Source organism: Pristiophorus japonicus, chromosome 14, assembly GCF_044704955.1.
Source record: "Pristiophorus japonicus isolate sPriJap1 chromosome 14, sPriJap1.hap1, whole genome shotgun sequence".
Lineage (NCBI taxonomy): Eukaryota > Metazoa > Chordata > Chondrichthyes > Pristiophoridae > Pristiophorus > Pristiophorus japonicus.
Window position 1 is genome coordinate 103,790,297 of NC_091990.1, and position 13,458 is coordinate 103,803,754.

The window sequence follows — 13,458 nt, forward strand, 5'->3', positions numbered from 1 at the left end:
CGCTCCCCCGCACTGCCCCCCACTCCCCCGCACTGCCCCCCACTCCCCCGCACTGTCCCTGTACGGGCTCCCCCTCACTGTCCCCCACTGTCCCCCACTGCCCCGCACTGCCCCCCACTCCCCGCACTGCCCCCCACTCTCCCGCACTGCCCCCCACTCTCCCGCACTGCCCCCCACTCTCCCGCACTGCCCCCCACTCTCCCGCACTGCCCCCCACTCTCCCGCACTGCCCCCCACTCTCCCCGCACTGCCCCCCACTCTCCCGCACTGCCCCCATTCTCCCGCACTGCCCCCCATGCCCCCGCACTGCCCCCCATTCCCCCGCACTGCCCCCACTCCCCCGCACTGCCCCCACTCTCCGCACTGCCCCCACTCCCCCGCACTGCCCCCACTCCCCCGCACTGCCCCATTCCCCCGCACTGCCCCCCATTCCCCCGCACTGCCCCCCATTCCCCCGCACTGCCCCCCATTCCCCCGCACTGCCCCCATTCCCCGCACTGCCCCCCATTCCCCGCCACTGCCCCCCATTCCCCCGCACTGCCCCCCATTCCCCGCACTGCCCCCCATTCCCCCGCACTGCCCCCCATTCCCCCGCACTGCCCCCCATTCCCCGCACTGCCCCCCATTCCCCCGCACTGCCCCCCATTCCCCCGCACTGCCCCCCATTCCCCCGCACTGCCCCCCAATCCCCCGCACTGCCCCCCAATCCCCCGCACTGCCCCCCACTCCCCCGCACTGCCCCCACTCCCCCGCACTGTCCCGTACGGGGCTCCCCCCACTGCCCCCCACTGCCCCGCACTGCCCCCCACTCCCCCGCACTGCCCCCCACTCCCCCGCACTGCCCCCCACTCCCCCGCACTGCCCCCCACTCCCCCGCACTGCCCCCCACTCCCCCGCACTGCCCCCCACTCCCCCGCACTGCCCCCCACTCCCCCGCCCTGCCCCCCACTCCCCCGCCCTGCCCCCACTCCCCCGCCCTGCCCCCCACTCCCCCGCCCTGCCCCCCACTCCCCCGCCCTGCCCCCCACTCCCCCGCCCTGCCCCCCACTCCCCCGCACTGCCCCCCACTCTCCCGCACTGCCCCCCACTCCCCCGCACTGCCCCCCACTCCCCCGCACTGCCCCCCACTCTCCCGCACTGCCCCCCACTGCTCCGCCCCCCGCACTGCCCCATACTTGCCCCGCCCCCGTACTTGCCCCGCCTTGTACTTGCCCATTTAAAAAGCTCTGCTTTCAGGCAAAGTCAGGTCTTTCAGTGTTTTCAAACAGCTGTTTGCCGTTGGATTGTGCGATGACCTGAGTGATGATATTCTGAATGTAACTGTGTACAAGTAGGAGAAGCAGTCGGTAAATGAGAATTAATGTTTTAAAAAAAACATTGGATGCGTTGCTTTGGTTTTATTGTCCACCGCGTTTCTCAGAAAAATGGCGGCAAAATCGCGTTAACATCACCGTGTGGGGAAATCACCTTAATAACACTGTGTTGGAAATCACCTTAACATCATCGAGTGGGGAAATCACCTTAACAACACCATGTGGGGAAATCACCTTAACACTGTCGTGCCCACTATAAATTGTGGAGACTGTATTCTGAAACCTAATAATTGCGAAATTAACTCATTAATATTGCATCATATTTAGGTAGAAATAAAAACAAAAAATGCACAGCGAGCTGCTGAGCGTCTAGCAGGTTAATGATTTGTGATTCTTTACTCGGTGATCATTCATATTGGAGCCAGGAAGCAGCCCTCCCTCAGCTGCTGCTCACAGCTCCCCGCCTCCCAGTCTCATCTGATTTACTTTGAAATTTTAATTAAACTATTTACAGGAAACAATCTAACATTGAACATAAGAGCATAAGAAATAGGAGCAGGAGTAGGCCATATGTATCCTCGAGCATGCCCGCTCCCCATAACCCCTTATCGGTTAAGAAACTGTCTATCTCTGCCTTAAATGTATTCAATGTCCCAGCTTCCACAGCTCTCTGAGGCAGCTAATTCTACAGATTTACAACCCTCTGAGAGAAGAAATTCCTCCTCATCTCAGTTTTAAATGGGCGCCCCCTTATTCGAAGATTATGCCCCCTAGTTCTAGTCTTCCTCATCAGTGGAACCATCCTCTCTGCATCCACCTTGTCGAGCCCCCTCATAATCTTATACGTTTCGATAAGATCACCTCTCATTCTTCTGAATTCCAGTGAGTAGAGGCCCAACCTACTCAACCTTTCCTCATAAGTCAACTCCCTCATCTCCGGAATCAACCTTGTGAACCTTCTCTGAACTGCCTCCAAAGCAAGTATATCCTTTCGTAAATATGGAAACCAAAACTGCATGCAGTATTCCAGGTGTGGCCTCACTAATACCCTGTATAACTGTAGCAAGACTTTTCTGCTTTTATACTCCATCCCCTTTGCAATAAAGGCCAAGATTTCATTGGCCTTCCTGATCATTTGCTGTACCTGCAAACTAACCTTTTGTGTTTCATGCACAAGTACCCCTAGGTCCCGCTGTGTTGCAGCACTTTGCAATTTTTCTCCATTTAAATAATAACTTGCTCTTTGATATTTTTCTGCCAAAATGCATGACCTCACACTTTCCAACATTATACTCCATCTGCCAAATTTTGGCCCACTCACTTAGCCTGTCTATGTTCTTTTGCAGAATTTTGTGTCCTCCTCACACATTGCTTTTCCTCCCATTTGTATCATCAGCAAATTTGGCTACATTACACTTGGTCCTTTCGTCCAAGTCGTTAATATAGATTGTAAGTAGTTGGGGTCCCAGCACTGATCCCTGCAGCACCCACTAGTTACTGATTGCCAACCCGAGAATGAACCATTTATCCCGACTCTCTGTTTTTTGTTAGCCAATCCTCTACCCATGCTAATATATTACCCCCAACCCCATGAACTTTTATCTTGTGCAATCTTTAATGTGGTACTTTGTCAAATGCCTTCTGGAAATCCAAATACACCACATCCACTGGTTCCCCTTTATCCACACTGTTTGTTACATCCTCAAAGAATTCCAGCAACTTCGTCAAACATGACTTCCCCTTCATAAATCCATGCTGACTCTGCCTGACCGAATTATGCTTTTCCAAATGTCTTGCTACTGCTTCTTTAATAATGGACTCCAACATTTTCCCAAACACAGATGTTAGGCTAGCTGGTCTATAGTTTCCTGCTTTTTGTCTGCCTCCTTTTTTAAATGGGGGTGTTACATTTGCAGTTTTCCAAGCTGCTGGGACCTCCCCAGAATTCAGGGAATTTTGGTAAATTACAACCAATGCATCCACTATCCCTGCCGCTACTTCTCTTAAGACCCTAGGATGATAACCATCAGGTCCAGGGGATTTATCAGCCTTTCGTCCCGTTATCTTACTGAGTACCACGTCCTTAGCGATTGTGATTGTGTTAAGTTCCTCCCCCCTATAGCTCCTTGACTATCCACTGTTGGAATATTGTTAGTGTCCTCTACCGTAAAGACTGATACAAAATATTTGTTCAGAGTTTCTGCCATCTCCATGTTCCCCATTACTAATTCACCGGTCTCATCCACTAAGGGACCAACATTTACTTTAGCCACTCTTCCTTTTTATATACCTGTAGAAACTCTTGCTATCTGTTTTTATATTTCATGCTAGTTTACTTTCATAGTCTATCTTCCCTTTCGTAGTCATTTTTTTGTCATTCTTTGCTGACTTTTAAAAGCTTCCTAATCTTCTGCCCTCCCATTAGTTCTGGCCACTTTGTATGCCCTTGTTTTTAATTGGATACCATCCTTTATTTCTTTAGTTACCCACGGATGTCCATCTTTTCTTTTATACCCTTTCCCCCTCACTGGAATATATTTTTCTTGAGAGTTGTGAAATATCTCCTTAAATGTATACCACTGTTCATCAACCGTCCTACACTTCAATCTATTTTCCCAGTCCACTTTAGCCAACTCTGCCCTCATACCTTCATAGTCTCCTTTATTTAAGCTTAGTACACTGGTTTGAGATCCAACTCTCACTCTCCATCTGAATCTGAAATTTAACCCTGCTATGATCACGCATTCCAAGGGAATCCTTTACTAGGAGATTGTTTATTAATCCTGTCTCATTACACACGACCAGATCGAAGATAGCCTGCTCCCTGGTTGGTTCTATTACATACTGCCAAGGAACCCGTCCCTTATGCACTCTATGAACTCTTCCTCAAGACTACCTTGACCAATTTGATTTGTCCAATCAATATGGAGGTTAAAAATCACCCATGATTATTGCTGTTCCCTTTTTACAAGCCCCCCACTATTTCTTGGTTTATGCTGCGACCAACAGAGTTGCTATTGTTAGGCGATCTATAGACTACGCCCACCAATGACTTTTTCCCCTTATTATTCCTTATCTCCACCCAAACTGTTTCAACATCCTGATCATTTGAGCCAATATCATTTCTCCTGGGTGAGTTGCACAGGTGGGAACCACAAACACCAACAGTTATGGCCCTGGGTGTGTTCATACCTTCAGCAGGGGCCTAAGAACTGGCTGAAATACATCCAAAAGCAGCGGTCAGCCACTGATGATATCCTGAACTATACTCGCGGTGCACAGACAAATACTTCATGGGATATGAGCTCAATCCTAACTTGTGCCTTCATCGAATCTAAATATTTGCAGCCCACACATGTAAATAGGCATCTTTTAATCGCCCTTCCAATGCTTCCTTTCCTTTGTGGTCAGAATGTAAGGGGAAGCTCAATAAACACGCATGGGAGAAAGGAATAGAAGGTTATGCTGATAGGGCGAGAGGTGGTGGGGTGGGAGGAGCCTCGTGTGGAGCATAAACACCGGCACGGACCAGTTAGCCAAATGGTCTGTTTCTCTGCTGTAAAATCTGTGTAAAATACACTTTGTTGTTGTGGTGCATTTGGCCAAATAAATTTCTAACACAGAACACGAGTCAGGGGCAGGGTTATGAGAGTCCAGGGAATAAGCCTGGGGACTGAGAACAATTGATGCATCATACTGTGTGAACCTTCGCCTTGCCGCTAAACATTTCCTGCTGTAATTACCTGGTCGGGTTTCATTCGCCTTTTTCTGAAGAGGCTGGGCTGCTTTTCACGGTGTGTATCTCTTTACGTTGCATTCCATTTACATGCTCGTGAAGAAAATAGTCTCTTTTGTTGAAATGTAGTTCATGGTTTGGACCAAACATATGAACAAAGTTCCTAGGCACGTCTGTAACTGGTCTTTTTTTCCTAACTGATTGTTTACAGCAAACCTGTGTGAACTGTGGTCGTGAGGCGATGAATGAGTGTACCGGCTGTCACAAGGTTCATTACTGCTCAACATTCTGTCAGCGAAAGGTGAGCATGAAAGACTTGCATTTATATAGCGTCTTTCACAACCTCTCCCCGTCCCACAGCGCTTCACAGCCAATGAAGTACTTTTGGAGTGTAGTCACTGTTGTAATGTGGGAAACGCGGCAGCCAATTTGCACACAGCAAGCTCCCACAAACAGCAATGATCAAGGCCAGATCATCTGTTTTAGTGATGTTGTTTGAGGGATAAATATTGGTCACGACACCGGGGAGAACTCCCCTGCTCTTCTAATAATGCCATGAAATCTTTTACATCCACCTGAGAGGGCAGACGGAGCCTCGGTTTGACGTCTCATCCGAAAGACAGTGACATGCTCCCTCAGCACTGCACTGGGATTGTCGGCCTAGATTATATGCTCGAGTCTCTGGAGTGGGACTTGAACCCACAATCTTCTGACACAGAGGCCAGAGTGCAACCCACTGAGCCACAGCTGACACCTTCTTTACTCCAACAAACTTTATAGTACAGATTGGACCTCTGTGGCCCGGCATCCTCGGGACCTGACCGGTGCTGGATCAGGCAATTTTCAAAACCACAGGAGGTCACGCTAAGCCTGGGCTTACCGGTACCTGAACACAGCGCTTGGGCTCCTGAACACCTCCGCCACATTCCGGCTGCGAAACTCGGGCCTCTCTCTCTCTCTCTCTCCCTCCGAGCTGGTTTGATGCTGGGTTTTTTAAGGTCGTACCCCCACTCCAAGCAGGTCGAAACAAGGAGGGGCTGTCGGGTCCCGATCCCAAAGTTGGATTTGCGCGGTTTCTGTGTGCAGTCCAGTCGCAGGGTGTGACGCTGTTGGGACCAACAACCTGGAAGCGTTCTGTGCATGTGTTGTGCAGAAGGCCGCTGCACAGCATTTAGTCGTTGTCTACAATCACTCCTCACTGAACAGCCCAGGAAACCGGGATGCCACCCACGCCGGGAATGATGTTTCCGGATTAGAGAGTCCCGAACTGCAGAGGTACAACCTGTAACAGTGTTAGTATCAATTACCCAGGGTCAGGTACAACACGGGTTAGATACAGAGTAAAGCTCCCTCTACACTGTCCCAGAGACATGAGTTTAAATCCCACCATGGCACCTGGGGAATTAAATTTAAATAAATCGGGAATTAAAAGCTAACATCAGTAATGGTGACCATCAGACTACCGGATTGTCGTAAAAACCCCTCTGGTTCACTCATGTCCTTTAGGGAAGGAAATCTGCCGTCCTTACCCGGTCTGGCCTATATGTAACTCCAGACCCACAGCAATGTGGTTCATAGAATGATTACAGCACAGAAGGTCATTTGGCCCATCAAACCCGTGCCAGCTCTCTGCAAGAGCACTTCAGCTAGTCCCATCCCCCACCCTTTCTCCGTAGCCCGACAAATATCTTTCTTTCAGGTACCTTTGGTTCTTCTGCCAATCACCTTAAATCTGTGTCCTCTGGTTCTCGACCAATGTGAACAGTTTCTCTCTATCTACTCTGTCCAGAGCTCTCATGATTTTGAACACCTCGATCAAATCTCCTCTCAACCATCTCTGCTCCAAGGGGAACAACCCCAGCTTCTCCAGTCTATCCATATAACTGAAGTCCCTCATCCCTGGAATAATTCTCATAAATCTTCTCTGCACCCTCTCTAAGGCTTCCTAAAGTGTGGTGTTCAAGAATTGGACACATTACTCCAGTTGGAGCCGAACCAGTGTTTTATATAGGTTCAGCATAACTTCCTTCCTTCTGTACTCTATTCCTCTATTTATGAAGTTTAGGATCTCGTAAGCTTCTTTAACTGTTTTTTCAACCTGCCCTGCCACCTTCAACAATTTGTGCACATATACCCCCAGGTCTCTCTCATGCACCTCCTTTAGGACTGTACCATTAGTTTATATTTTCTCTCCTCATTCTTTCTACCAAAATGTATAACTTTGCACTTTCCTGTGTTAAATTACATCTGCCAAGTGTCCGCAGAAGACATAGACAGGCGAGCGAGTGGTTAGGATCTGGAATTCACTGCCCAAAAGGGTGGTGGAGGCAGAATCAATTGTGGCTTTCAAAAGGGAGTTAGATACGTACCTGAAGGAAAAGAAATGCAGGGTTCCGGGGAAAGGGGGGGGGGAGTGGGACCAGCTGAAGTGCTCTTGCAGAGAACCAGCACGGGCTTGACGGGCCGAATGGCCTCTTCTTGTGCTGTGACCATTCTGTGTGTTGCAGTTGAGTAGGAACTGTGTTCAAATTCCCAGCTACAATATCATGTGGGACCCTTACAGGCAGCAGAGGAGGTGAAGGGTCTGTGTCGGACCCACACAGTCCAGCTACACTATCCTGCTGACCTCAGATTGTGGCAGGTGATGTTTTTTTTAAATAATGTGGATTAAACAAGTGGCCTTGAATGTTTCAGTGCAACAAAAGCTGAATGAAGCGATTCCCCGAGCTTCCAGTCAGGCTGATCAGACTGCTGATTGTCTCCATTGATTTTCTGCTAGGACTGGAAGGACCACCAGCACGTGTGTGGGCAGCCGACAGCAATCACTGTGCAGGCCGAGGAGGTGCAGGTGACAGAGGTCGATGTGGAGAAAGTTAAAGTCTGAGTCTTCTCTCCGAGTGTCCAATGCATTGACTGTGGAGAGCGGGATGATGGAGAGCTACAGCTCCAGGCTGATCCAGGCTGCGAGGATAGCGAGCTCCTGTCTGGCAGGCTGCACCGTTCATCGATCGATACTCGTGGTCTCAGGGAGGGTTGCTGACCCCTCGCCAGCGAGTGTTGTGTGCCCAGGGAAGTGTGGTGAACCCGTGGGTACACATTAGCTACAATATCGCCCACTCGATGTCTGACTGCAGAAACTGCCCTGTAGAACCGTCAGGGTCTGAGCAACAATCAGGCCCTTGGCTCACAGCACGGACATTGTAGCCTTACCTCTATTTGTTTACTGTTCCTTGATCTTATACAGTGTCTCAGATACTGGCCATTGACTGGCACCACACGCTCACTGACACGCACACTGACGCATTCGCTGACGTGCTCGCTGATGCGTTCGCTCACACGCTCGCTGACTCGTTCGCTCACACGCTCGCTCGCTCACACACACATCGGCTCACTCACACACACTCGCATACACTCACACACTCACCGACACTCTCTCTCACACTCTCACTCACTCACTCACACTCTCTCTCACACTCTCACTCACTCACTCACTCTCACACTCTCACACTCTCACTCACTCTCACTCACTCTCACTCTCTCTCTCTCTCTCTCTCTCACACACACACACACACACACACACACACACACACCATACACACACCACACACACACACACACACACACACACACATGTTCCAAGCAACGTCCCGTTCTCTCGAGGTCCTGTGTAGTCCGCGAGCAGCTTTTCAAATGGCAGAAAAAATGTTGATGGTCCATGCAGCCCATTAAAGGGACCGCACACACAAAACAATTGCGAGGAGCATTGGCTCCGAGTACATTCTGCATATGAAGATGGGGGGGTCTTGTCCGGGCAAACGGGCGGTTGGGGCTGGGTCCTGCGAGGGTGAAGGGAGTTCTAATCCGGGGGAGGGAGGGGTCTGGTCTGGCGAGGTCTGGTGAGGAGGGGCGGGGTTTCTGGTTGGCGCGGGGCCGGTGAGGCAGATGGCGACTAGGCAGAGTGTCAGTGGTGGGGTGATTGTGTGTTTAGTGATGCTGAACTCCTGGCTCTGAGTTTTGCGGGTCAGGATTGCAGATCAGCGATTCTCTATCCCTCTCCCATCGATGAACCAGGTCCTGCAGTGCCTCAGTGTAAATGAAGCAGGGTTCAGTGGTGCTTTAACGAATGGAGATGGGGAGGTTCTGTAAGCAGGAGGAACACGATGTTGTGCAACAGCCTGATCAATAATTAATGGGTTCACTCCATCAGTGTGACCCCAGACCAAGCCCAAGGCACATCGTCTCCCAAATGCAATATGCCAAAAATTTTGATATCAAAGATTTGAATTTCCAGCGAGCTACATTTTTAATTCCAATGGAAGTTCGCGACTGAGCAAATCAAGTAGTGAAGAACAGTGTACAATTCAGACACAGATTGCATCAGTAACCGGGCAGAATCTGATTAGGCAGGGCACGAGAGAGTTAAATGAAATCAGGAGCAGTTTTGGGGGGGAGATTAATCACTACCGATTAAACACTAGCTGTTTCTGCAATTTCACACTTGAAGGTTTACAAAAATATTGGTGTGGATTACCTTTACTTGTTCAGGCATTAACTGGATGATTTTATTTCTTAAACCAGGGAAACTGTGTTTCCAAACGCTTCTCACGTGGAGCTGTGAAATTCACAATGAATGGAACGTCTCCGAGAGATTTACGCAAAATTCCTCCTTTCTGGGAGTGTGAGCCTAATTTGTCAGCGTAAATGAGTGCTTGTAAATAAGGGTGAGCTGCCATGGGGACGGGGTTGTATGTGCAGGGAAAGTGTGGCTTGCAGTAACGGATGCCCCTCCCACTAAGTATTACTTTTGATAAGATTGGGGTTCTCCGATGTACTTTATACAATTCCTTGCAATCTCATTATCAGGATATTCTGGTATTTTGTAAGATTTCTGTACTTTTAATTCGAGCAAAGCATGCTTGCTGTACACGTTCAGTAAACGATGATGGTGTTTTATAAAAGCTTTCTCGCTGCCTGACTATTTTCTCCCCTGTTTATCTCAGAGTGTGATTCCACCATCTGGTACTGTCTCTGGGGCGGGGGGGGTGGGGTGTACCTTGGAAAATGGGCACGCTCAGTGGCTCGGAGGTGATGAGTTGTGTATCCAAGGTGCGCTCCCTTCGAATCCCAGGTCACAAAATCAGCCTCGTCCTGGAGTATTCCATTCAGTTCTGGGCCCCGTCCCTCAGGAATGATATATCGGCCTCGGAGGGGGAACAGAGTCACCAGAATGATACCGGGGCTAAAAGGGTTAAATTATGAGGACAGGTTGCACAGACTGGGCTTGTATTCCCTGGACTATAGAAGATTGGGGGCGATCTAATTGAGGTGTTTAAGGTGATCGAAAAAGGTTTGCTAGGGTCGATAGAGAGAAACTACATCCTCTGGAGTGGGGAGTCCAGTACAAGGGGGCATCACCTTAAAATTAGAGCCAGGACGTTCAGGGGTGATGTCAGGAAGCACTTCTTCACACAAAGGGTAGTGGGAATCTGGAACTCTTATTCCCCTAAAATGCTGTTGAAGTTGGGGGTCAATTGGAAATTTCAAAACTGAGATTGATAAGATTTTTGTTGGGTAAGGGTATTAAGGAATATGGAAGGTAGGTTGATGGAGTTAAGATACAGATCAGCCATGATATTATTGAATGGCGGAACAGGCTTGTGGGGCAGAATGGCCTCCTGTTCCGATGTGTGAAATCTTCTTTGGAAGTCTTTAAGTTTATGAAGAGGCTTGATAGGATAGATGTAGAGAAGATGTTTCTTGTGGGGGAGACCAGAACTAGGGGCCATCAATATAAGATGGTCATTAATAAATCCAATGGGGAATTCAGGAGAAAATCCTTTACCGGGAGAGTGGTGAGAATGCAGAACCCGTTCGCACAGCGGGTGGCTGAGGCGAATAGTATCGATGCATTTAAGGGGAAGCTGGATAAAAACATGAGGGAGAAAGGAGTAGAAGGAGATTCTGATGGAGTGAGATGAAGAGGGGTGGGAAGAGGCTCGTGTGAAGCATAAACACCAGCATGGACCTGTGGGGCCGAATGGCCTGTTTCTGTGCTGTAACATTCTGTGTAAAGGGATCATGTGCTGGCAATTCCCCAATGTGAGTTTTGCCCCAATACCCACCTGTAAAGCTTACAAAGGCAGATGTGGAATGGGTGATCATTAGGCAGTGCAGGGGTCCCCTGCAGTCAACCCCGCTCCAAACCAGATATACCGTTTTGGGTACTGTTGGGGGTGATGGCCCATCAGGGGAACGCAGCAGCAGCCAAGTTCATGGCACCATGGGTGGCTCTGCTGCACAGAGGGCAGGAAAAAGAGTGGGAGAGCTATAATGGTAGGGGATTCTATTGTAAGGAGAATAGATAGGCGTTTCTGCGGCCGCAGTCGAGACTCCAGGAAGGTATGTTGCCTCCCTGGTGCAAGAGTGAAGGATGACTCGGAGCGGCTGCAGGGCATTCTGGAGGAGGAGGGTAAACAGTCAGTTGTCGTGGTGCATATAGGTACCAACGATATAGGTAAAACATGGGATGAGGTCCTACAAGCTGAATTTAGGGAGCTAGGAGTTAAATTAAAAAGTAGGACCTCAAAGGTAGTAATCTCAGGATTGCTACCAGTGCCACGTGTTAGTCAGAGTAGAAATTGCAGGATAGTTAAGATGAATACGTGGCTTGAGGAATGGTGCTAGAGGGAGGGATTCAAATTCCTGGGACATTGGAACCGATTCTGGGGGAGGTGGGACCAGTACAAACCGGACGGTCTGCACCTGGGCAGGACCTAGGGGAAGTGTTTGCTAGTGCTGTTGGGGAGGGTTTAAACTAATATGGCAGGGGGATGGGAATCTATGCAGGGAAATGGAGGGAAGTGAAGCAAAGGGTAGAAAGGAGATAAGGAAAAGTGGAGGGCAGAGAAATCAAACGCAAAAATCAAAAAGGGCCACATTACAACATAATTCTAAAAGGACAAAGGGTGTCAAAAAAACAAGCCTGAAAGCTCTGTGTCTCAATGCGATATGATGTAATTGGGATTACGGAGACATGGCTCCAGGGTAACCAAGGCTGGGAACTCAACATCCAGGGTTATTCAATATTCAGGAAGGATAGACAGAAAGGAAAAGACGATGGGGTAGCGCTGCTGGTTAAAGAGGAGATTAACGCAATAGTAAGGAAGGACATTAGCTTGGATGATGTAGAATCTGTATGGGTAGAGCTGCGGAACACCAAAGGGCAGAAAACGTAGTGGGAGTTGTGTACAGATCACCAAACAGTGGTAGTGAGGTTGGGGACAGCATCAAACAAGAAATTAGGAATGCGTGCAATAAAGGTACAGCAGTTATCATGGGTGACTTTAATCTACATATAGATTGGGCTAACCAAAGTGGTATGGTTTTCTAGACCAATATGTCGAGGAACCAACTTGAGAGCTGGCCATCCTAGACTGGGTGTTGTGCAATGAGAGAGGATTAATTAGCAATCTTGTTATGCGAGGCCCCTTGGGGAAGAGTGACCATAATATGGTAGAATTCTTTATTAAGATGGAGAGTGACACAGTTAATTCAAAGATTAGGGTCCTCAACTTAAAGAAAAGTAACTTTGATGTATGAGACGTGAATTGGCTAGGATAGACTGGCGAATGATACTTAAAGGGTTGACGGTGGATAGGCAATGGCAGACATTTAACGATCACATGGATGAACTTCAACAATTGTACATCTCAATCTTGCGTACAAATAAAACGGGGAAGGTGGCTCAACCGTGGCTAACAAGGGAAATTAGGGATAGTGTTAAATCCAAGGAAGAGGTATATAAATTGGCCAGAAAAAGCAGCAAACTTGAGGACTGGAAGAAATTTAGAATTCAGCAGAGGAGGACAAAGGGTTTAATTAGGAAGGGGCAAATAGAGTATGAGAGTAGGCTTGCAGGAAACATAAAAACTGACTGCAAAAGCTTCTATAGATATTTGAAGAGAAAAAGATTAGTGAAGACAAATGTAGGTCCCTTGCAGTCAGAATCAGGTGAATTTATAATGGGGAACAAAGAAATGGTAGACCAATTGAACAAATACTTTGGTTCTGTCTTCATTAAGGAAGACACAAATAACCTTCCGGAAATATTAGGGGGCCGAGGGTCTAGCGAGAAACTGTGTTAGGGAAATTGATGGGATTGAAGGCCAATAAATCCCCAGGGCCTGATAGTCTGCATCCCAGAGTACTTAAGGAAGTGGTCCTAGAAATAATGGATGCATTGGTGATCATTTTCCAACATTCTATAGACACTGAATCAGTTCCTATGGAATGGAGGGTAGCTAATGTAACCCCACTTTTTAAAAAAGGGGGGAGAGAGAAAACGGAATTATAGACCGGTTAGCCTGTCATCTGTAGTGGGGAAAATGTTGAAATAAATTATTAAAGATG

At 48.6% G+C, this 13,458-nt stretch overlaps 1 long non-coding RNA gene across 1 annotated transcript; it reads left to right on the forward strand.

The window, feature by feature from the left end:
- The first annotated feature begins 5,264 nt into the window (after nucleotides 1-5,264).
- On the forward strand, nucleotides 5,265-8,630 carry LOC139279450 (uncharacterized). The gene is made up of 2 exons (XR_011596478.1): nucleotides 5,265-5,350; nucleotides 7,829-8,630. It is a non-coding gene; the product is annotated as an uncharacterized lncRNA (long non-coding RNA).
- Nucleotides 8,631-13,458: the final 4,828 nt, after the last annotated feature.